At 45.1% G+C, this 23767-nt stretch overlaps 1 protein-coding gene and 1 long non-coding RNA gene across 4 annotated transcripts in view; one reads left to right on the top strand and one right to left on the bottom strand.

Annotated features, from left to right (window-relative positions):
• Nucleotides 1-23767, bottom strand: part of LOC144798450 (uncharacterized) — a 1486395-nt gene that overhangs the window by 1263811 nt on the left and 198817 nt on the right. For both annotated transcript variants that reach the window (XR_013603538.1, XR_013603540.1), the window contains exons 4-5: nt 17887-17946; nt 11912-11971 (exon numbers count right to left, since the gene is read on the bottom strand). This is a non-coding gene — a long non-coding RNA (uncharacterized LOC144798450). The remainder of the gene's footprint in view (nt 1-11911; nt 11972-17886; nt 17947-23767) is intronic.
• Nucleotides 1-23767, top strand: part of C12H16orf86 (chromosome 12 C16orf86 homolog) — a 257140-nt gene that overhangs the window by 134370 nt on the left and 99003 nt on the right. The window lies entirely within an intron of this gene.

Here is a 23767-nt window from a genome sequence, read left to right as displayed (position 1 = left end):
AAAAAGGCTCAGAACTTGAACTATGTTTCCATTCACCCAAAAAAAACTCACAAAAATTACTTCTGTTAATTACTCTTCTCCACCTACTGCTGCCCTTCATTAAATGGATTGGCTTATCTAGTGATCGAATTCTATTGATTTCTAAAATAAATAGTTTTCTTTTCAATTCGAAAGCTTTCTAAAATACATTTTCTATACCCATCGTCTTCTTATAAAATGCTGTTTTTTTTACATTCCTCAATTTCTTTAATTACATTTGAAACAACTCTAATAAGAAACATTTTTTTCCTAATTTCCATAAATTGGTTTTTCCTCCTTTTACTATACACTATTTTTTCAGCAGTTGATTTTCCATGATTATTTTCTTAATTCTTCTTTTTCTTTTTCGTTGCAGATACCCTTATACTATTTTTCTCTTTCTGCACACTACTCTTACTCTTTAATATTTTCCTCAGAAAAGTGTTCCTTCCCTTACCAGGAGTTTTTTTTTTCCTTTTGTTAACACATTGTTCTTCATATAAATCTTCTGGATGACTTCTCTTCAAAAAAACACCTTTCTTTCGTTGTTTCCTCTTTTTTTTTTTATCAAATTTGTTTTTATTGGCATCAAAATAGTACATTGCAATGGTAAGACAGTCGCATTCCACCAAACCCTTTCTGCCCCTCCCAAGGAACCCGGCGTGGGGCTCCCAGTCCGTAGGGCCTCGGGCCATGCGTCCATGTATGCAAAGGAAGCTAATTCTAAGCAATGTGATGCACCAGAGAACCCCCCCCCCACTCCCAAACTTTACCCCCCTCCATCCCAACAGAAGTATCCGTCGTCCCGCCCACCCCCTCCCCACCCCCCCCCTCACCGGTGTGCTCTGCCAAGACTTTATTAGGGATTCACCTGGGTCTCCTCTGTTTTTTCGTTGTTGTTTCCTCTTTTGAGTTTTCATAGGCATGATACATTTTTTTCAGTATTGATAAACAAAATCTATTATAAAAAAAATATATATAACATTACAAAAATAAATATATGAAATATTCTATTATATTACTTATAAGAAGAGAGGGAGGATTATGAGGACAAACGTGGGACTATGAAAATAAAAGGACTTACAACAAGAGAGGAAGGAGTATGAAACAAGGGAAAATATTATGAAAAAGGGGAGTATAAACAGACACTGCAATATCCATACTAATATTATAAAGAGAGAGCCCAAACCTTTGAGGCGGGTAATCTCAGGAACCACAGCACCAATCTGAACACCCAACACAGCATTGCAAAAGGCAGTATCAGCAGATGGACATAGGCTATACAGCAGCCCACCATATACATTATAAGGGGGAAAGAACGTTAGGGGAAAAGTAGTCCGTTGTGGGCATGGCCGTTCTGCTGGAAAGCCATGGGCGTGTGCATGGGCATGTGCATAGAGCGATGGGTGCGGCCTGCTGGGACTGCCGTCCCAATACGAGGGGGCGTTGTATTTAACATTTGGGCGTGTGCATGGGCGTGTGCAAAGAGCGATGGGTTCAGCCTGCTGGGACTACGAGGGGGCGTTGCATTTACCATTGTTGTGGGCGTTGGCCGTTGACGCGATGTGGGGCGTGAAATTGCCGTCGGATGGAGCGAAGGCGTCCCAATACGAGTGGGCGTCGTCCCAATACAAGTGGGCGTTGCATTTACCATTGTTGTGGGCGTCGCATTAACCATTGTTGTGGGCGTTGCACGTTGACGCGATGTGGGGCGTCTAATTGCCGTCGGCTGGAGCGGAGCGTCAGGTATAGCGCACAAACACGTTCGCGTCTGCAGCGGACACAAACGTTCCCATATTGCATTGAGGACACGTTTTCACAGTGGACGCATTCTAATGCGGGGACTGAGCCAGGTGATGAGGCGATTCGGATCCGCGGGGCCTGAGCCGGGTGATGAGGCGATTCAGAGTAAGTTTTAAAAGCGTTGCATTAACCATTGTTGTGGGCGTTGCACGTTGACGCGATGTGGGGCGTCTAATTGCCGTCGGCTGGAGCGGAGCGTCAGGTAGAGCGCACAAACACGTTCGCGTCTGCAGCAGACACAAACGTTCTCATATTGCATTGAGGACACGGCTTCACAGTGGACGCATTCTTCTGCGGGTGATGAAGCGACTCTGAGTCGCGGGGCCTGAGCCGGGTGATGAGGCGATTCAGAGTAAGTTTTACAAAAAATTTGCCTTGCAAATTCAAAGCATTGCAGACATTCAATTTCATCCCCGGACAACGTCGGGACGGGCTGCTAGTAAGGAGATAAAGAGAGTATGAATAAACTGGAAAGTATGAATAGGTAAGGGAGAGTATGAAGAGAAAGATGGAAATATGAGGAGAGAAGAAAGAGTATAAGAAGAAAAAAAGAGAGTGAGACGACAGAAAGGGCACTATAAGAAGAGAGAGAAAGACTATAAAGAAAAAGAAGGAATATGTGAAAAGACGCGCAACTATAACAAAAAAGAAATGCTAGCAAAGGACAGTGTGTATAAGGAGAGAGGGAACAGTACCAGAAGAGAGCACGGTGAATGTGAGGAAAAGTGGAGCATAAGGAAAAAAGGGGTGTACAAGAACAGAGGTAACAGTATGAGGAGAAAAGAAGGAGTTTAAACAGATGGAGGATTATGAAGAGTAAAAAGTGTATGACGAAAGAGGCAGAAGTATGACAAGAGAAACAAATATAAAGAGAGAGGTCAGTATGAAAAGACGGAGAATATGAGGAAAGTGCTGCAGAGTGTATGCAGGGAGTCAAGGAGGAGTAAGAGAAGAGAGCAAACAATATGAACAGATTTAAGAAGTATAAACAGAGGACAGAAAATTAAAATAGAAAAGAAACATGAAGAAAAAGAGGAAAATATGAACACAGAGAGAAGGAGTATAGGACAAAAGGGAATATAAGAAAAACGCAGTAGTATGACGAGACATGGAGAAGTAAGAGAAGAGAGAGGAGAATATGAAAACAGGGGGAGTATAAGAACAGGGTGGAAAATGAGGAGAGGAATGTGACAATAAGAAAAGACGGCAATATTAGTAGAGAGTGCGAAGTATAACAAAAGAGAGGAGAAATGTGACTACAGAGACAGGAGTATGAGAAGAAAAAGAAAAGTATGAGAAAACAATAACGACTACCTGCAAAGAACAGCGAGAATAAGAAGAAACAGAGAATATAAGAACAGAAGAATATATATGAAGAAAGAGGAAGGAATGTAAAGAGACACAGAGACAAAAATGTGGAGAAACTACAAATATAAGGGAAGACTGAGCGTATAAGGAGAGAGGGAGTACTATGAAAAGACAGTAAGAACTATGACGACAGTGGTGAATTTAAAGACAAGAGAGAATATAAAGAGTAGGAGAAATATACAAAAAGAGGAGCAAGTATGAAAAAAAAGGTATAAAAAGAGAGCAGAATATAAGAAAAAGAAGATAGTATAATGAGAGAGGAAGGAGTAAGACGAGAGAGGAGGGAGTATGACAAAAGAGTGTAGAAACTATGCAAAAAGGGGCGAATATAATTCCTTAATGTACACAGATGCACAGTATGATATTACCCAAAAAATAAGGCCATGCATTTTACCAACACACATTTACTACTGTGATGTAATATGTGACGTCATCAGCAAAACACACTTTCACTGGATGATGTAATCCGTGATGCCATCAGTGATGTCATTTGAGACGTCATCAGTGATGTCATGAGTGATGTCACCGGCCATGTCATGAGTGATGTGATATGTGATATCATCACCAGTGGATTGTGGGCGCGAGAGTTACAGTTAGTATTACTAACTATAATGGAGGAATTTCAATGGTTTTGTATGAGTGAAATATCTAGCTAACTATGACACCCCTAATACATATGTTTTTTTCAGTATATATATATATATATATATATATATATATATATATATATATATATTCACTGAAAAAAACATAGGTTTCACACACGTGAAGGACATCTAACAAGAGCTTCGATTGGAATTCTATAGAGCATATTATCAAGCCCATTATCACCACTTTATCGGCACTTTCCTGCCGATAAAGTGGCGAAATGTTATCGCCCAGGCTTGAGAATATGCCCCATAATTCCATAATGTACACACATGCACAGTGTGATATTAGACAAAAAAATATGAGACCATGCATTTTACCATTTACTATTGAAACACATTTAAATGACTATACATATTCCATGTATACATGTATATAATTACTACATTTCAGTGAACAACACTGACTCATTTTCCAAATACATATGCAATTTACTACATTATTTCTGCCACTATTACATCAAAAAAACGAACACAATAAAACAACAAAGACGCACAAGGGCTTGTAAATCTGCCTAGAGTATATACAGAGGGAGAGAAACGAGAAAGAGGACAGAACAGGGAGTATCAAGAAAAAAATGAAATATGAAGAGAGAGGGGGAGCGTGGCTTGGCCGCTGCTGGGAATGGACGCGTGAGCTCCGAGCTCGGTCACGGCCTTCCCGTTTATCCTGAAATACATCCCCTCGCTGGCTCCGCTGGCTGGGGCTTGACCACATCCCTGCCCATGAACTGTCAGGCTCTCCTTGGGGCAGTGGGGCTGTCCCAGCGGCAACACAGGGACACGCTGGACCCGAGCTCTCCGGCACGGCGCCGGCCATTTTGTGCGGCCTGGGTGTTCGGCTGCATCCCCGGCCTCGGCTGAGTGGGTGGCCGACCTGAGGTGCGAGCTGCCCGGCCGCCGACCTCCACGAGGGTCGGGTCGGTAACATCGCGACCGGAGCCCCGGCGGCGGAGGACGGGCTGCCCAGCGGGAGCGCTGGGGCATGGACGGCTAGCGGAGCCCAGGTAAAGAGAAGCCAGGCCGGCACAGGCGACAGCGGGAGCTTCTTGGACCCAGACCCGGGGGAACCCAGCTCAACTCCGGGAGACGCCGGCCGGCGGAAGGTGCCTTGCTGCCCGGCCGCTTCCCCCTGACTGACCAACGCGGACCTTTGGCAGTGAGAGCCTCGAGGAGGCGGCGCGGGGGGCCCCCTGGGGTGCTTGGGGCCGGGGGGGGACTCTGATGGGCGCTATCGATGTGGGCACTGCTACCCTGATGAGACCTCTGGCTGGGCAGTGAGGTCCAACCCCCCGGGAATGGTGCTGGTCTGACGCGCAGAGGCGCTGACCCCCGCTGGTTGAGACTGGGACCCACTACGTCAGGAGGGCACACGTATTACCAGCTAGCGGACTCCCTGCTGTGGGGTGTTGGGCTCGGACCCCTTGCGCTGTAGCGTGCGCGCCACGGAGGGTGACCCTAGGGCTGGGAGCCCGCCGACGCATCTTGCACCCTCGACGAAATAGTTTTGAGGGGACGCCCTACGCATGCGGCCGGCTACCACCATGGGGAGACGCCTAAAGCCCTCGACGGATGTTGAGGAGGGAACGGCATGCAGCCAAGGCTCTACAGTGGACGAAAGCTCGAAGCCGGGCCTACCACAGGATCAATTGGAACAGATTTTGCAGGCCATCGCCGACACCAGGGAAACGTTGCGACAGGACATCGGACAGGTGTCCACGAGCCTGGGGCTCCTGCGGGCGGACCACGGCAATCTGGCAGACCGGGTCAAGCAAGCGGAGATTCGAGTGGACGCACTGGAACCAACGACCAGGGCGACTGAGGCAGCGCTGGGGGAGCTGCAGCACAGGGTGCACCTACTGGAGCAGAGGGCGGAGGATGCGGAGGGGCGCAACCGCCGCAACAATGTACGCGTGGTCGGCCTGCCGGAAAAAATTGAAGGGGCGGACATGCTGGGCTATCTGGAGTCCTGGCTGCGCGACGTGGTGGCTCCGGAGGGTCTGACCCCGTTCTACACTTTGGAGCGCGCTCACCGGGTGCCGGCTCGGCCTCCGGCTGAGGGCCGGCCTCCAAGACCAGTGGTGGCGCGCTTGCTGCACTACAAAGACCGTGACTTTATTCTACAGAGGGCGAGGGCACTGGGGCCCTACCGGGTGGACAACGCTCAGGTCTCCATCTACCCGGATTACTCTTTTGAGGTACAGAGGCAGCGCTCCACCTTTCTGGCAGTCAAGAGAGCTCTACGAGAGGAGGGGGTCCGCTACTCTCTTTTATTTCCAGCCCGCCTGCGGATCATGATGGATGGTAAATCCTCCTTCTACAATTCCCCGGACGAAGTTTGGGACTGGCTGGAGCTCTACAAGGCTGGTGCGGATGATCGTCCTGCATCTGGGGAACAGCGGAGGATGACGCAGAGGCCCAAGCGGACCAGGAGACCCAGGAGGCGACCACCGAAGGCTGGGACACCTTCTGTCTCGCAGACCGAGCTGGAGCGCCTGGAGGCCCTTCGGGCGGTCTCTACTATTTCCAAGGCGGTGACATCGACATCCGCAGTGGAGACGGGCTCCCGGGAGGGCTCTGAGGAAGCGGTGTCGGAGGAGTCAGGTGCTGGTGGTTCTGGGCCACCTCATGTCACGCCTGGGACTGCTGATGGCTTATTGGACGAATGATCCTCTGGACCCGTCGTGCTGGTTTTGTATTTGCAACCAGACCCCTGTTTGGGCTTGGGGCGGAGACATGTGGCTTGGGTGAGCGGAGAGATGTGTTGTTGCGGAGGGACTGCCTTCCGCCGTTAGTGATTTCTACCTCTGCAGGGGTGGGGATGTGGGGCAACTGGGGCACATTGGGGAGGGCCGGCCAGGTGGCATGGGTAGCTCGCGGCCTGCTGGGCGTAGCGACAGGCCGCCCCCCCTATCTCACACCTATTGTGGGACTCTGGTAGTTACCAGAGACAGTTGTACTTGGGTTATTGACTTTTGGATGGGTCTCTGCTGTTTGGGGCCTATTCTGGAGATGGGTGGGACGCGGGATTGTTGGGTGGTTTTCCAGAGTTGGTTTTGGGGTGTTGTCAGTGTGCCTGGACTTTTATCTTTCATCAGGACTGTACTTGTTGCTATGAATGGGGACCCTACCTGAACTAAAGTGTGTGACCTGGAATGTGCGGGGACTGAACTCTATGCTGAAACACCACAAGGTGCATGCTTATCTTGTTCGTAGGGGGATTCAAATAGCCTTTTTGCAGGAAACGCATCTTGACCAGACGGAGGGGCGGGCTTTGCAGCGCAGATGGCGGGGACAGCTGTTCTACACGGTCTACTCAGCTTTTGCGAGGGGGGGTCTTGATCTGGGTGCGGGCGGGGGTCCCCTTCCAACCATTGCAGACAATGCTCGACCCCGAAGGGAGGTTTGTAGCTGTACAGGGCCGCCTGGATGGGAGGGACGTGACACTTTGCAGCATCTATGCTCCAAATGTGGACCAACCTGCCTTTTTTGCACGACTTTCGGGGAAACTGGCGACAGTGCTAGCCAACACGGTCCTCATGGGGGGGGACTTTAATTCTGTACTGGATGTGGAATTAGATAGGTCTCACCCTCCTCTGGCACAGGCGGCAGCGCACAGGCTAGCAAAGAGTAGGGGAGAATGGCAGAGTGGCTGGGGCCTGGTTGATGCATGGCGAATCCAACACCCGACAGAGAAGGATTTTTCATTCTATTCCCCCCCACACGCGCTTCATGTTCGCCTTGACAGCATTCTGTGCTCGCCGGATGTTCAAAGCTTGGTCCGCCACAGTGAATACTTGGCTAAAACAATTTCTGACCATAACCCTTGCCTGGTAGTGGTCCAATGGATGCGGCAACGCCAAGCTATACCGACGTGGCGGTTGAACCCGCTGGCATTGGAGGATGCGGCGTTTAAGGCCGAGGTGGGCAATGGGGTGGAAGGCTACTTTGATGCTAACGAGAACACAGCTTCCAGTAGAGCATTGGAATGGGACGCCTTTAAGGCAGTGGTTCGGGGAGTCTGTATATCGGCTACCGCGGGAGTCCGCAGGACTCTCCTGCAGGAAATTACGCGGAGCGAGGATCGCTTACGCGAGGAGGAGCGGCGTCATCACGTGACCCCTGACGCTCGTGAGGCGGTTTCGGCGGCGCGGGAGGAAGTGGCGACGGAGAAGCTGCGCTGCTTCGATTATAAAGAGTTCCTAGTTCGGGCTCATGCCGCACGCGACAAGGTGGGCTCACTCCTGGCCTGGCTGGCCGCTCCAGGGACCCGCGGCACCCCGATTGTGGCTCTGACCACTCCGGAAGGGAACGAGGTCTACACTCAGTCGGAGATCAATGGCCAATTTTTGACATACTACGCGCGCCTATATAGGAGCGATATGCCATGTGTGCCGGAGGAGCTGGATGGGTTTCTCCAGGCGGCGCGGCTTCCCCGGCTCGACCCTGACCACGTGGATTGCTTGGGCGGGGACATCTCTGAGGGAGAAATTCGAGTGGCCATTAAACAAATGGCTCGTCGCAAGACCCCTGGCACAGATGGGCTACCGATCGAATTTTATGCAGCCTACGCGGATATATTGATACCGCGATTGCTGACGGTTTACCGGGAGGCCTGGGGGACCGGGGTCCTGCCTGCCACTACTCGGGAGGCCTTGGTGATCCCCTTACTGAAGCGGGGCGGCGATGCTAACTCACGCTCGGCCTACCGTCCTTTGTCCATGCTTACGACGGACTATAAGATCCTGAGCAAGGTTCTTGCGACGCAGCTTCTGGCCCACATGCGCGCTTTGGTGCATTCAGACCAAGCTGGCTTTATTCCCCAACGCACCACCGCCACCTGTGTGCGTCGGCTGCTTCGGGTTATGGGGGGCAGTGCTGCTGGTTTCCCGGGTGCCGCTGTCCTGTCGACCGACATTGAGAAAGCGTTCGACAGTGTTGAGTGGCCGTACCTACTTCGAGTGCTGGAGACCTTCGGATTGGGCGAGCGGTTTGTGAAATGGACCGCCTTGCTTTATGCCGCGGCCACAGCCCGAGTCAAGACCGGGGCTACTATCTCAACCCCGTACAGAGTGGGGCGGGGGACCCGGCAGGGATGTTCCCTATCCCCCCTACTATTTGCACTAGCCATAGAGCCCCTAGCTGCTCACGCCCGTATGGGCCAAGCGTATGAGGGCCTTCAGCTGAGAGGCGACACCCACTACATATCCCTCTATGCCGACGATTGCCTACTGTTTTTGGCTGACACGGACGTTGCCTTGCGCGGAGCTAGGCACCTGCTGTCGGATTTTGGCCGGTTATCAGGACTGAGGGTCAATTGGGGGAAGTCCTGCCTCTTCCCGTTGGTATCGGGAGCAGACGACTCCCAGCCAGAGGGTGAGCTGCGATGGGAATATCATTGCCTCCCTTATCTAGGCACGCACATATACCGTTCACCGTTGGACCTCCTGGAGGGTAACATTGAAAGAGCGATCCGGAGCCTGCGTGGCTGCATGGGATTCTGGCGGACGCTCCCGTTGTCGGTCGCGGGGCGAGTGGCGTAACTAAAGATGGTGGCGCTACCCCGTCTATTATATCTGTTCCGCACGCTGCCGGTCTGGATCCCGACATCGGTTTTCACCAGACTTCGCTCCTTAATTACCGGGTTCATTTGGGGAACGGGCAGGAGGCGAGTGGCGCTGGCCATGTTGATGCGCCCCAGATCGGACGGGGGGACTAGCAGCCCCTGATTTTGAATGGTACTATTTGGCGGCACAGCTGCAGTGGCTTACCCAAGGGTATACAACCTTTACAACGCAACTTTTACAACGACCTACCATTACCACGCATTTTTTACAACGCAGGATCCATTACAACGCATACCATTACAACGCATGTATTTACAACGCAGGTACTTTTACAACGCATACCATTACAACGTAAGTATTGGTAAGTATATCATTTTATTAAAAATATTATAAGTTTGGGTTTTTGGGTAAAGGGGTATTTTTAGGGTTCAGGGTCAGTTTTCAGTTTTTTGGTAAAGGGGTATTTTTAGGGTTTAGGGTCAGTTTTCAGTTTTTGGGTAAAGGGGTATTTTTAGGGTTCAGGGTCAGTTTTTAGTTTTTGGGTAAAGGGGTATTTTTAGGGTTCAGGGTCAGTTTTCAGTTTTTGGGTAAAGGGGTATTTTTAGGGTTCATGGTCAGTTTTCAGTTTTTGGGTAAAGGGGTATTTTTAGGGTTCAGGGTCAGTTTTCAGTTTTTGGGTAAAGGGGTATTTTTAGGGTTCAGGGTTAGTTTTGGGTTACAGGGGTATTTTTAGGGTTCAGGGTCAGTTTTGGGTTTTTGTGTAAAGGGGTATTTTTAGGGTTCAGGGTCAGTTTTGGGTTTTTGGGTAAAGGGGTATTTTTAGGGTTTAGGGTCAGTTTTGGGTTTTTGGGTAAAGGGGTATTTTTAGGGTTCAGGGTCAGTTTTGGGTTTTTGGGTAAAGGGGTACAGGGTAAAAAGTAAATATAATTAAATTTAAATTACATTAAATTAAATTGATTAAATTAAATTACATTAATTAAATTAAATTAATTAAATTACATTATATTAATTTTAATTAAATTACATTTTAAAAAATATTATATACTTACCAATACTTACGTTGTAATGGTATGCGTTGTAAAGGTACCTGCGTTGTAAATACATGCGTTGTAATGGTATGCGTTGTAATGGATCCTGCGTTGTAAAAAATGCGTGGTAATGGTAGGCGTGGTAAAAGTATGCGTTGTAACGTCATACATCCTTACCCAAGCAGTGGCTTTGGAAGTCCGAGGTCCAGAGGGGGCCGCAGGCGGAATCCTCCCGAGATACATCATCTCATTTATAATTTTGGGCCAGAAATTGGACCTTTCCCAGCTTACGGGGGAGGAGCGGACGATTCGAAACTGCTGGCTGCGATGCCATGGCGGTTCGGCGTCGCTCGCCCATATGCCCCCGAGATCCCATTGGGGATGTGCACCGCCTTTCCGCATGGGGGAGATTGGTCTGCGCTGGCGACCTGGGAGGAACTTGGCCTGCAAATGCTCGGTGATTTGTACAAGGAGGGATCGCTGCTCTCGTTTCAAGAGCTGCACGACGCTTACGGCCTCCCGAGGGGGGACTATCTGTTGCACGCCTCGCTGGTGGCCGGTATCCGGAGCCATTGGAAGACGGGCCTTTCTGAGCCACCGACGTCTGAGTGCTGTCAATATGTGGTCATGGCGGCTGGCACTTACAAGGCCATCACCTGCCTCTATCGGAGACTGTCGACTGAAACGTTGCAACCCCTGGACGGGCTGAGAGCCAAATGGGAAGGGGACATTGGGCGACCGATCCCGGAGTCGACGTGGCCGCAGCTTCTGCGGCGGGCATGGAAGGGCACTAGGAACGCCAGGTTCCAGCTGGTCCAGTTTTTCTCCCTTCACCGAGCCTACTTGACACCAGCTAAGATCTCGCAATATTTCGAGGGTGCATCTTCGCTCTGCCCTAGATGTGGAGTGGAGGACGCGGATTTTGCCCACATGTTATGGTCTTGTGTGAAGCTCACTGATTGCTGGGAGGCGGTGGTGGCCTGTCATGATCCCCTCATCAAAGGCAAAAGCCTTCCGTCTAGGTTCTGAGAAAAACCCACCCCTTTCCCGTGCACCAGCACTCCAGTATGTTTTTGAATGTATTTATGTCGATTTTGTGTGCTTACAGTATTATGGTTTCTGAGTTCAGTAATAATGCTTTGGTTCGTTCTGAAAGTGAATCATGCTTACAGTATTATGGTTTCTGAGTTCAGTAATAATGCTTTGGTTCGTTCTGAAAGTGAATCATGTGTTACGAGTTTGAATTAGGGAAAGATTCCATGAGTAGCGCATCGCGCATTTAGCAGGACAGCTTGTGATTAATCTGCACGTTTAAAGCCGCCTGAGAGCATCTCTCTCTCTGCGGCTGCAAACGTAACGTGTGCACGTTATCTCCTGGGTGCGGTCGGCTATTTAAACCGCACCCAGGCTTCCAGAACTTGCTTTGCCTTCCTGCCAGCTAGGAGAGAGGTCGCGTGTTAAGGAAACTCGGCGATCTTACCTGCAAGAAGGAATCCAGCTCCAGAGGCTTGATTTGGGACAAAGAATCTTCGCACAGAACCTGCCAGAAGACAAGACAAGAAACAGAGTTAAGTGCTTTCAGAACTTTGACATTTCAGGCGCCCAACGCAAGAAAGTACATTCTGATTTTGAGACTTTCTATTCTTCTCTAGAGGAATAACGCTTTGATAAATAGTGAAGGCAATAAGAAGACAAGTCTTTAGGTCTTTATTGAGAACTCACAATAAGACTGATTGCTGGAAATAACTTGTTGTATTTTTTGTATAGAGATATTCATTGCAAGAAGAATTGTAATTTGAATGTTGTTTTCTTTAGTTTTAATCAAAACTGTCTTTGGTCTCGGGGGTTTCATAGAAGGTGTCCTTTAGGGAAGAGCCTTGTTTTTTCCCATATTTTCATTTACCATAGGTTCTCTGGGATCACATGAGTCTTCTAGTGAAATGCTAAAGCGAGCCAAATGAAAACATTTGCAAGTAAGTACAGGCTCCAAGGGGGAAAAAAAGGCTCAGTTAGAAGTAATTTTAAAGGCATTTTTCTTGTTTTATAGAGAAGAATTGAGGACTTATATTCACTTAATCCCTGAACTTCTGACCCGAACATCTGGAAACATCCTGACATCACAAGACAAAGAAATACTGGACTACGATAGAGCAGCTCTGATCGCAGGTAGGAGTCATTCTTGTGATAATCTGCACAAAGACTCTAAGAAGGAGAAAACTCTAGTTGTAAGAGATAAATAGGTTTTCAGGTATTAGAAACTAAAATCATCCTCACTTGTTGTTTCGCAGGTCGACAGCAAGCACCCAAAACCTCACATCAACGTCCAGTACCGGCCCTCCTCCCAAATTTCTAGTTTTAGCCTTGACTGTAATTTAGAGTCAGTCAAGTTTATAGTTAGTTACTTGGGAAGTTGGTCACTTGCGTCTCTGCGAAATCTACTACGTCATCCTCAAGATAAGGTAAGGGACGACGTAGTGTGAACTTGACAGAAGGCAAAGCCCACGAGTATTATTTCGCCCAGACGCAATGGACCAAGTTACCTTACAAGATATTGCAGCAGTTTTAAACGACTTAAAAGTAGAAAATGCAGCTATTCGTAGGGACATGTCAGCGCTACAAACAGCAGTTCAACAAAAGCCAGTAGAGAAACCAGTAACCATTCAAGGTTCATCTTCTAGTACAGGGGCTCAATCTCAGATCCAAGTAATAACTCCGATACCAACCCCCTTAGCTCAGCCAGAAAGGTTTTATGGCGATGTTAATAAGTTCTCCATTTTTATGCAACAGTGTCATTTACACTTCATAGCTAAAAGGTCTGCTTTTCCTGATGATTCTTCTAAGGTGGCTTATATGCTATCTTACTTTGGAGGAGATGCAGCACTCTGGTCTGTACCTCTGGTCGAAAAAGATGACCCCATTTTATATAATTTAAAACATTTTGAACGAGCTTTAAAGAAAATATTCGCCAAACATGTTTTTGTTCAGTCAGCTGATAACGAGTTGCTAAACTTAAAACAGGGGTCTTCCGATTTATTGCATTATATTTCTCAGTTCAATCGACTGGTTTTAGAAGCAAAATGGCCATACGAAAAAAGAATATCTATTTTCTATAGGGGATTGAAAGATGATTTGAAGGATATGGTGACGCAAATCTTGGAACCTCCAGAAGATATCAATGACTTCATTGATTTAGTAGTAAAGTTAAATCATCGCCTTGGAGAAAGAAAGGGCGAAAAAATGAAAGGAGATCACAGATTTCTTTTTATGAAAGAAAGAAGTTCTACTTCTTGAGATATACCTCTTAAGCAAGATCCAGTGGAACCAATGCAAATAGGTTCTATTAGGGGACCTTTGTCCAAAGACGAAAAGGACAAAAGACGCAAACTTAATCAATGTCTTTATTGTGGTAAGACAGGTCATTTTGTCCGGGACTGTCCAGCTCGACCCAACAAACCAAGGATTAAGTCCTCAGATGTAGCTTTAATTCAAGAGCAATCGGAAAACTAGATTACTCGGTGAAGGATGAGGTCGGTTCATCGAGTGCAATTTCCAGTTTGGCCTCTACTGTTCCACCTGTTGGTTGTAAACATTTCAGTATTCTTGTGGAATTAAAAAGTTTACTTCCTTCATCTCAAGCTAAAAAAGTAGAAGCAATCTTAGATTCAGGAGCCACCGGCAATTTCATAGATACTGGTTTCTTTTCACGATTAGGTTTTAAGGCTATTCAAAAAGACCATCCTGAGATAGTTAGGGCAGTAGATGGTAAGGAACTAACTTCAGGTCCTATCAATGAACAGACTGAATTATTGAAGATGGACTGTTCACCCATTCACAGTGAAGAGATACATTTTGACATTATAGATGCCCCTCAGTTCAAACTAATTTTGGGTATTCCTTGGCTAATTCAACACAATCCTATCATAAATTGGGTTTCAAAGACTGTAACTTTTAATTCCAAGCATTGCTCAACCCAGTGTTTCCTCTTGGAAAAGCCTTCTGATGTAATCCAGGGCTTTGATTTTAGTACGGACTCTGCCAGCATTTTGGCCTTAGAAGGTGTTCCTCCCGTCTACTCAGATCTTTTGGACGTTTTTGACAAAAAGAAAGCTAACACCCTACCTCCACACAGAGATTTTGACTGTCGAATTGATTTAATTCCTGGAGCAACTCTTCCCTATAGCAGAATTTACACCCTTACAGAGAAAGAGAATGTTCATCTCAGAGAATACGTAGACGAGTATCTTGCAAATGGTTTCATTAGGCATTCAAGATCACCTGTGTCATCTTCTCTTTTTTTTATTCCGAAAAAAGGAGGTGAATTGCGCACGTGTATAGACTACAGAGCCTTAAATAATGTAACCATAAAAAATCGATATCCTTTGCCGTTGATTCCTACTTTATTAGACCAGGTGAAAAATGCAACCATTTATACCAAATTGGATCTTCGAGGAGCCTATCATTTGGTAAGAGTCCGAAGTGGCGATGAGTGGAAAACCGCATTCCGCACAAAATTTGGCCTCTATGAATATCAAGTCATGCCATTCGGACTCTGCAATGCTCCAGCTGCATTCCAATTTTTTATAAATGAAGTCTTGCATGAATTCATTGATGTTTGCTGTGTAGTTTACATCGATGATATATTGATTTTCTCCAACTCTGACGAAGAACATGTACAGCAAGTTCGTGCCATTCTACAAAAACTGCTAGAAAATTCACTTTTTGTAAAATTGGAAAAAAGTTTATTTCATGTCACAAAAGTAGAGTTCCTTGGTTATGTCATCAGCCCTAAGGGAATAGAAATGGATCCAAAAAAGATAAGTGCTGTGGATTCTTGGCCTAGTCCCACCACTGTGAAGCAGGTTCAGAGCTTTTTAGGTTTTGCAAATTTTTATCGCCGTTTCATCCAAGACTTTTCTCAAGCTATCACTCCCATCACGAGATTGCTTCGCAAAGGAGAAAAGTTCATCTGGTCAAATCAAGCAGAAACAGCTTTTCAAAGTCTGAAGAAGAAATTCATTTCAGCTCCTATTTTGAGTCATCCGGATCCCTCTCAGCCTTTTATTGTGGAAGCTGATGCTTCTCAAATTGCTCTTGGAGGCATTTTATCTCAAAGAAATAAAGACACTGGCCAAATGCATCCAATAGCTTTTTATTCCAAGAAATTATCCGAAGCTGAATTAAATTATGCTATAGCAGACAAGGAACTTTTGGCAATTAAGGCAGTTTTTGAAGAATGGCGTCACTACTTGCTAGGTGCTCGACATCCTGTAACAATTTATACTGATCACAGAAACCTGCAGGCGTTAAAATCAGTAAAAGCGTTATCTGCCAGACAGTTAAGATGGTCAATGTTTTTTAATGATTACGACTTTGTTATTACTTACAGACCAGGAAAAGAAAATTTAAAAGCTGATGCTCTATCCAGGATGGGATATGAAGTGTCAGAACCCTCTGTAGAAGAAGCACCCCTTCTACCGCCCTCTCGATTTCAAGCCAGTTTGTCTTCTAGTGATATTATTGCAGAAATTAAGAAAGAAGTTGACAAAAAGGGTCTAGATGTTTGGAAAAAGGAATTTCCCTTTTTGCAAGAAAAAGAGAATCTGATTTTTATGCATGATTTAATTTTTGTACCTACAGAGGCTATTAGAAAGGATATTCTTCATTTCCATCATGACACTTCTATTTCAGCCCATCCCAGTGTTGAGAAGACTTACGAGTTAGTTAAAAGAACTTTTTGGTGGCTTGCAATGTTTAAAGATGTTCAGTTTTTTGTAGATACCTGTAGTGTTTGCATTCAGAATAAACCAACCCATCAGGCACCAAGTGGATTACTAACTCCCCTTCCAGTTCCACCTCATCCATGGCATACCATTTCTTTAGATTTTATAGTAGAACTTCCTGAAACTAAGAAAGGGTATACTACCATCCTAACTGTAGTAGACCAGTTTTCCCGTATGGCTCATTTCGTTCCTCTTAAGAAATTACCAACTGCTATGGAATTAGCTCATCTCTTGATGAGTAATATAGTTCGTCTACACGGAATTCCTTCTGTGGTTATTTCAGACAGGGGGTCGCAGTTCATTTCTCGTGTCTGGCAAAGTTTGAGTTCTCTACTAAACATGGAAATCCGATTATCATCTAGTTATCACCCTCAAACTGATGGTCTAACTGAACGTACCAATCAGACAATAGAACAGTTTATTCGATGTATGTTGCCTACTGAAGAAGGGGATTGGTCCGAGCTATTGAGTCAATTGGAATTTGCTTACAATAATGTGAATCATACTTCGTTAGGCATGTCTCCTTTCTTTTGTAATTTTGGCTATCATCCTAAAAGTTTTCCTAGTGATATAAAAAAGGATTGTTCTGTACCAGCTATCTCCGATTATGTTTCCAAATTATCTTCCATCCAAGAACAAGCCACTTTCAATCTAGCACAAGCCAAAGAAGATCAAAAGAAATCAGCAGACAAGCATAGATCCAAACAACCTGATTATGTTCCTGGAGACAAGGTATGGTTGAGTACTAGAAATTTAAGGATTAAGGGTTACCGTAAATTCAATCCAAGATATATTGGGCCTTTTCCTATCGAAAAGATTATTAATCCAGTCTGTGTCAAATTGACCCTTCCTAAAAAATATTTAATTCATCCAGTATTTCATGTCTCACTAGTCAAACCTTTTCATCCTCAAACTCGTTTTGTTCAACCTCCTTCATCTGTATTTATAGATGGAAATCAGGAATATGAGGTAAAAACTATCTTGAATTCAAAGAGGGTGCGTGGCAAACTTTTCTACCTAGTGGATTGGAAGGGTTTTGGTCCCGAAGAAAGATCTTGGGAACCTTTGGAACATTTAAAGAATGCTCCCAAACTGGTAAGATCCTTTCATGAAAGGTATCCTAAGAAACCGAAACCCATTTCACTGGTTTTAGGGGGGATCTTGAGGAGGGAGTACTGTCATGATCCCCTCATCAAAGGCAAAAGCCTTCCGTCTAGGTTCTGAGAAAAACCCACCCCTTTCCCGTGCACCAGCACTCCAGTATGTTTTTGAATGTATTTATGTCGATTTTGTGTGCTTACAGTATTATGGTTTCTGAGTTCAGTAATAATGCTTTGGTTCGTTCTGAAAGTGAATCATGCTTACAGTATTATGGTTTCTGAGTTCAGTAATAATGCTTTGGTTCGTTCTGAAAGTGAATCATGTGTTACGAGTTTGAATTAGGGAAAGATTCCATGAGTAGCGCATTGCGCATTTAGCAGGACAGCTTGTGATTAATCTGCACGTTTAAAGCCGCCTGAGAGCATCTCTCTCTCTGCGGCTGCAAACGTAACGTGTGCACGTTATCTCCTGGGTGCGGTCGGCTATTTAAAGCGCACCCAGGCTTCCAGAACTTGCTTTGCCTTCCTGCCAGCTAGGAGAGAGGTCGCGTGTTAAGGAAACTCGGCGATCTTACCTGCAAGAAGGAATCCAGCTCCAGAGGCTTGATTTGGGACAAAGAATCTTCACGCAGAACCTGCCAGAAGACAAGACAAGAAACAGAGTTAAGTGCTTTCAGAACTTTGACATTTCAGGCGCCCAACGCAAGAAAGTACATTCTGATTTTGAGACTTTCTATTCTTCTCTAGAGGAATAACGCTTTGATAAATAGTGAAGGCAATAAGAAGACAAGTCTTTAGGTCTTTATTGAGAACTCACAATAAGACTGATTGCTGGAAATAACTTGTTGTATTTTTTGTATAGAGATATTCATTGCAAGAAGAATTGTAATTTGAATGTTGTTTTCTTTAGTTTTAATCAAAACTGTCTTTGGTCTCGGGGGTTTCATAGAAGGTGTCCTTTAGGGAAGAGCCTTGTTTTTTCCCATATTTTCATTTACCATAGGTTCTCTGGGATCACATGAGTCTTCTAGTGAAATGCTAAAGCGCGCCAAATGAAAACATTTGCAAGTAAGTACAGGCTCCAAGGGGGAAAAAAAGGCTCAGTTAGAAGTAATTTTAAAGGCATTTTTCTTGTTTTATAGAGAAGAATTGAGGACTTATATTCACTTAATCCCTGAACTTCTGACCCGAACATCTGGAAACATCCCGACATCACAAGACAAAGAAATACTGGACTACGATAGAGCAGCTCTGATCGCAGGTAGGAGTCATTCTTGTGATAATCTGCACAAAGACTCTAAGAAGGAGAAAACTCTAGTTGTAAGAGATAAATAGGTTTTCAGGTATTAGAAACTAAAATCATCCTCACTTGTTGTTTTGCAGGTCGACAGCAAGCACCCAAAACCTCACATCAACGTCCAGTACCGGCCCTCCTCCCAAATTTCTAGTTTTAGCCTTGACTGTAATTTAGAGTCAGTCAAGTTTATAGTTAGTTACTTGGGAAGTTGGTCACTTGCGTCTCTGCGAAATCTACTACGTCATCCTCAAGATAAGGTAAGGGACGACGTAGTGTGAACTTGACATGGCCTGCCTGAATGCTGTCACGGATCGGCAAATTGAAGTGGATATGGGTGTTTGCTTACTGTTGTGGTTCCCTCACACTCCCCACAATCGCATTACCAGCAAATTTTATGACTTGGGCCTGATACTGGCCAAACGGGAGATCACCATGCATTGGAAATCTAGCCGGGGCCCCAGTTACTCGCGATGGAGGTCTACACTGGAGCGGTGGGCGAAGGCAGAGAGCGCATTGCGGCTACAACAGGCCAGGTGACTAGATAGTGACAGGGCGTTGGAGACGGCCAGAGCGTGGGAGGCCCTAGTGACCGCGCTACAATTGCCTGAGAGTGACCAAAGTGAGGATGGCGACATAGCGACACCATAAGGTGGCTCTGCTGAGAGGTTCCCCATTCCCGGTGCAGTGCACCATTGTAACAAGTAACGACGGAGATCCAGGGAGTTCCGGTTCCCCATTGCTATGCACTACCTACCTCCTCCCCTCGACTGGTTCGGGGAGGTGACTGGCTGTTGATTATTAGCTGTTGAGAGAGGAGACGCCGGCGCACTGACCAGGGGGGTGGGATTCAGGGAGGGAAAGGGTTACGGGATTGTTATCATAAAAGGCATCTGGTCAAGAAAGGTACTGTTATCCTGTACTGTCGGATATTACTGCATACATTATTCATTGTATTGAAATGTTTTGACCTGACATGCCAATAAAAATTGTTTTTACAAAAAAAAAAAATGAAGAGAGTGGGAAGAAAATGAGGAGACAGAAGGAATAAGACGAGAGATAGGAAAATATAAAGACAAAGAAGGGCAATATGAGCACAGAGGACAATATAAGAAAAAGAGAGTAGTACCGAGAAAGAGGAAGGAGTAAGAGGAGAGAGAGGGGAGTATAAAAATAGAGTGGCTAGAAATTATGGAAAAAGGGACAAATATAATTCCTTAATGTACACACACGCACAATGTGATATTAAACAAAAAAACATAACAGCATGCATTATAGCAAAACAGATTTACTACTATAAAACGTTTAAAAAGGGACAAATATAATTCCTTAATGTACAAAGATGCACCACATACATTCCCATACAACTTATCAACTCACCTTTCAAATTGATTTGTAGATTAACAAGAATGCCACTCACACAGTAGATATTCTTATACAGAATCTCTCTAGTTCAGTGTTTGCAGCAGAACCGCGAAATGGAACATTTTCCCTCTCATTTTACACATACATACATGTAAATAACCAATTAAAATCCTTCGCACATTAATCAAAACGAAACACACATTTCTATTGGTTCAACATTTCAAACCTTTCCAACTGACAGAACTTTCCACCCTACCCCCAACAGATCATGCAAAAGTCAACTGTCAACAGAGGTCAAAAGTTCAGCACTCTATAAAACACTGCTACTCAACAAATTTAGACTATGCATAAGCACTTACTTATAAGTACCAATAAAGAGAAAAGGTCTCATTAGAAGCAACCAACATATAAACACATAAACTTGATAGATATCTGTAAAATATATATTTTAAATTTATTTTTTCTTGCTTACGTACGCTTATTGAACGACTTTCAGAATTCACACTGTACGCGTACAGTAAATACACCGTAAAAAAAAGAAATAGCATCTATCACTCATTTTTTACAATCCACGGGGACCCCATCCCCCGGGGCTCAATATAACGTTCAGGACCGTGGGGGGAGCCCCAAAACCCCCACGGTCCCAGCCGGCTCCCTGCGTCCTTCGGGAGCCGGCATTGCTTTTTGTCAGAGAGACCAGCTTACATGCTGCTCTCTCAGACGAAAAGCAATCTGCTTTCCTACTTGAAAGAGAACTCTCGCCCTACCATAGCAAACAGCAGTGTCCAGTGAATACGCACCCCGTAACACTACAGGAGCCGGACCTCGAAGGTGGTGCTCCCCAGGGCCATCAAAGGCTCAACAAAGGCCATCAAAGATTTTGACCTTGGGGATCATTGTAAAACCCCCTAAGCACTCCTAGGGGGTCAGGAAGTCCTATAGCAAATAGCAAACTTTTCCTGTCAATCTACACACTCAATCTACACATATATACAATGAAATTAAAAAAAACACATTTATTCCCATATTAAATCAAAACGAAACACACTTATATTGCTTGAATTTATGCACCCTTTCCAACTGAAAAAACTTTCAACCCTTCCCCCATTCCACATTCTCCCAATTACCATAGAAACACTTCAGGGAACACCTAACTGAGCACACAGGTGAAAAGTTCATCATACATTGTTGCAAATTAAAACAGCAAGTGTATTTGAGTTGAGAATATACCAGCTTATTTTATGTAACGTTCTTTTCTATCAGTTTTTCTTAACCAATAAAAATCAGGCTTTTAAAAAACAGAAACACGCATCCTACATCTGTGTAGAATGCTGTCAAACAACTAATCGTTTCTTTTCTTTTTTCAAAACTGCATGTTGTCCACCATTTTAGAAAAATCTTACTTTTCAAAGTGCCATTTCATTTACAGAGACCATCACAGTGCATCCAGATCTCTCTTCAAGATGCTTACAGTGTGGATTGTGGGACACAGCTATATTTTCTGGAGCCAAAGGTCCACAGAAAAGAATTCACAAAGACCTACGTTTACCAAATGTAGACATTAAATGGATTGGACAGAGAGGATTAAAGTGGCACCAATTGATGCCATTGGTGAAATCCTTTTTACATCTCCAACACCCTGACCTCATAATTGTGCACTGTGGTGGCAATGACCTAGGCACTTTGACAGGGGTAGGTCTGGAAATGCTTATGAAGGACACCTTTGCACAATTGATGACACTTTTCCCCAAAACTGCCTTTGTCTATTCTAATATATGCCAAAGGCAGAAATGGAACTGGTCCAACCACTATTGTCAACAGATTGAGAAAGCTAGGAAACATGTGAATAAATCTGTTTCTGCCTTTCTCCGAGACTATTGAATGGGGTCCATGTACCACAACAATCTGCGTTTCAATATGCATGACATCTATAGGAGAGACGGTGTACATTTTACAGATGAGGGTAACAGAGTCTTCCTCTTGAACTTTAGGCTCTGCATTGGTACTTACTTGTAGGTATTAAAATATCCCAATAAACACAAGGGCTCTTTTTAGAACCACCCAACATCTAAACACATACACTTCATAAATATCTGAAAAATATTCTTCTTTTTCTTCTTTCAGTACGCTTATGGGACGACTTCCAATCTTCGCACCGTACGTTGTCCATACGTGCTTGGTACGCGTACGATAAATCTACCATAAAAAAATAGCCTTTATCACTAATTGTTTATAATCCCCGAGGACCCCATCCCCCGGGGCTCAAATGTAACGTTGCGAACCGTGGGAAGAGCCCCAAGGCCTCCACGGTCTCAGCCGGCTCCCCACTTCCTGCGGGAGCCGGCATTGCTTTTCGTCACAGAGAGCAGCTTACATGCTTACATTCTTCTTTCAAAGATGATTTCAACAGTTATACATTTTATAAAATAATATAGTACTGCACGCTAAAGGAGAAAAGTCAGCACAATTAAGATAGAATAGAAAATAGAAAAAAAATACTTCTACACTCAACAAACTCGTAAGCAGAGTACACAGTTTAATTTAAAAGCACCCTACCACAACTAGTTTTTGAAATGCATTTTACAATAAAATGCGTCACAAAATAGGCTACATACATGGCGACTGTATCGTAACGTCACATAGAAAAAAGAAATCCACTCCTATGCTATCAGGAAAACACAACAACAGTCAAAGGCCCAAATTTCCATTGTAGTGATTTCTTAGTTGCAGGTCTAGTTGTCAGATCGACACACACACTCTCTCATGGCTGGTATACACCCACACCACACCCATTCAGCGCGTCCATCACTACACACGTGACCCTATGTATAAAAAAGACGGAGCGCACGTGTTGTACGCCATTTTAGAGTTGTTCCCAAAGCACCGAACAAGGGGCCCACTACTACATGCGTGGCCTCTTTCGTCAATGAGTTAGTGGTGCCCGAAGCACTGAGCAGGTGAAGAACCTGCGATGATGATGATGGGAGAACGAGTATGTCGTTAGCCATAGAGATATCAAGACTCGGCACCATATATGAGACTTCTTTGTTGGAGATCGAGACTACATCATGAAGAAGGTGTCTTTTCCACAAAAAGGTGAGCAGTGAGGCTTGAGTACGCATCGGAGGGAGTCAGGGTTGTAGCAGACTAGATACAAAAACGCGACTTAGTATTTTAGACGAACGCACTCCTATATGGTGTATTAATTTACATGCATACATTTTTTTCCCAATAGCAGTAACGTTTTTATAATCGCTGAAATGTCCGGAATATTACCAATACAAACAGTTCGTAGAAATGTGAGAATGAATGTGTATAAAAGCGCGATGTTATCTAACTCTAAATTAATATGGTAACAACTACCAATCATAACATCTTTCTTTTAATATCTTTTAGATGTAGAGCTTCGTGATGGATTATGTAAGGAGTACGACGGCAATGGCACAAGGTGAGCAAAGAAGCTTGTTTCTGAAATAACTTCAGCTAGGATCAGATAGCTTCCTGGGCCCACACACAGTCGCACCCGAGTACTTCACAGGTCTTTTAAAGACATTTTGCTTGGTAATGAGGCTTTGATGCCCCCCCCTTTACAGCTCCTGCAGCTCCACTCTTCTTTTTCCTTGAAGTTAAGCCCCCCCCCGCAAGGAGCTTGTAAATCTGCGTCTGACTTTTCAAGAAAAAATCTCAACTCCAGACTCTGCGAGACAGTTTTAATGTTGTTTTCTCTCTCTTTCTCTCTCTCACTCTCTGTGACATCATTTCTCTTTCTCTTTCAAAGTTTTAGACACTGCTGTCTA

Source organism: Lissotriton helveticus, chromosome 12 (assembly GCF_964261635.1).
Source record: "Lissotriton helveticus chromosome 12, aLisHel1.1, whole genome shotgun sequence".
In the NCBI taxonomy this organism is placed as follows: domain Eukaryota; kingdom Metazoa; phylum Chordata; class Amphibia; order Caudata; family Salamandridae; genus Lissotriton; species Lissotriton helveticus.
Note: the sequence above shows the minus strand (reverse complement) of the source record. Positions and strands in the feature narration are given on the sequence as shown.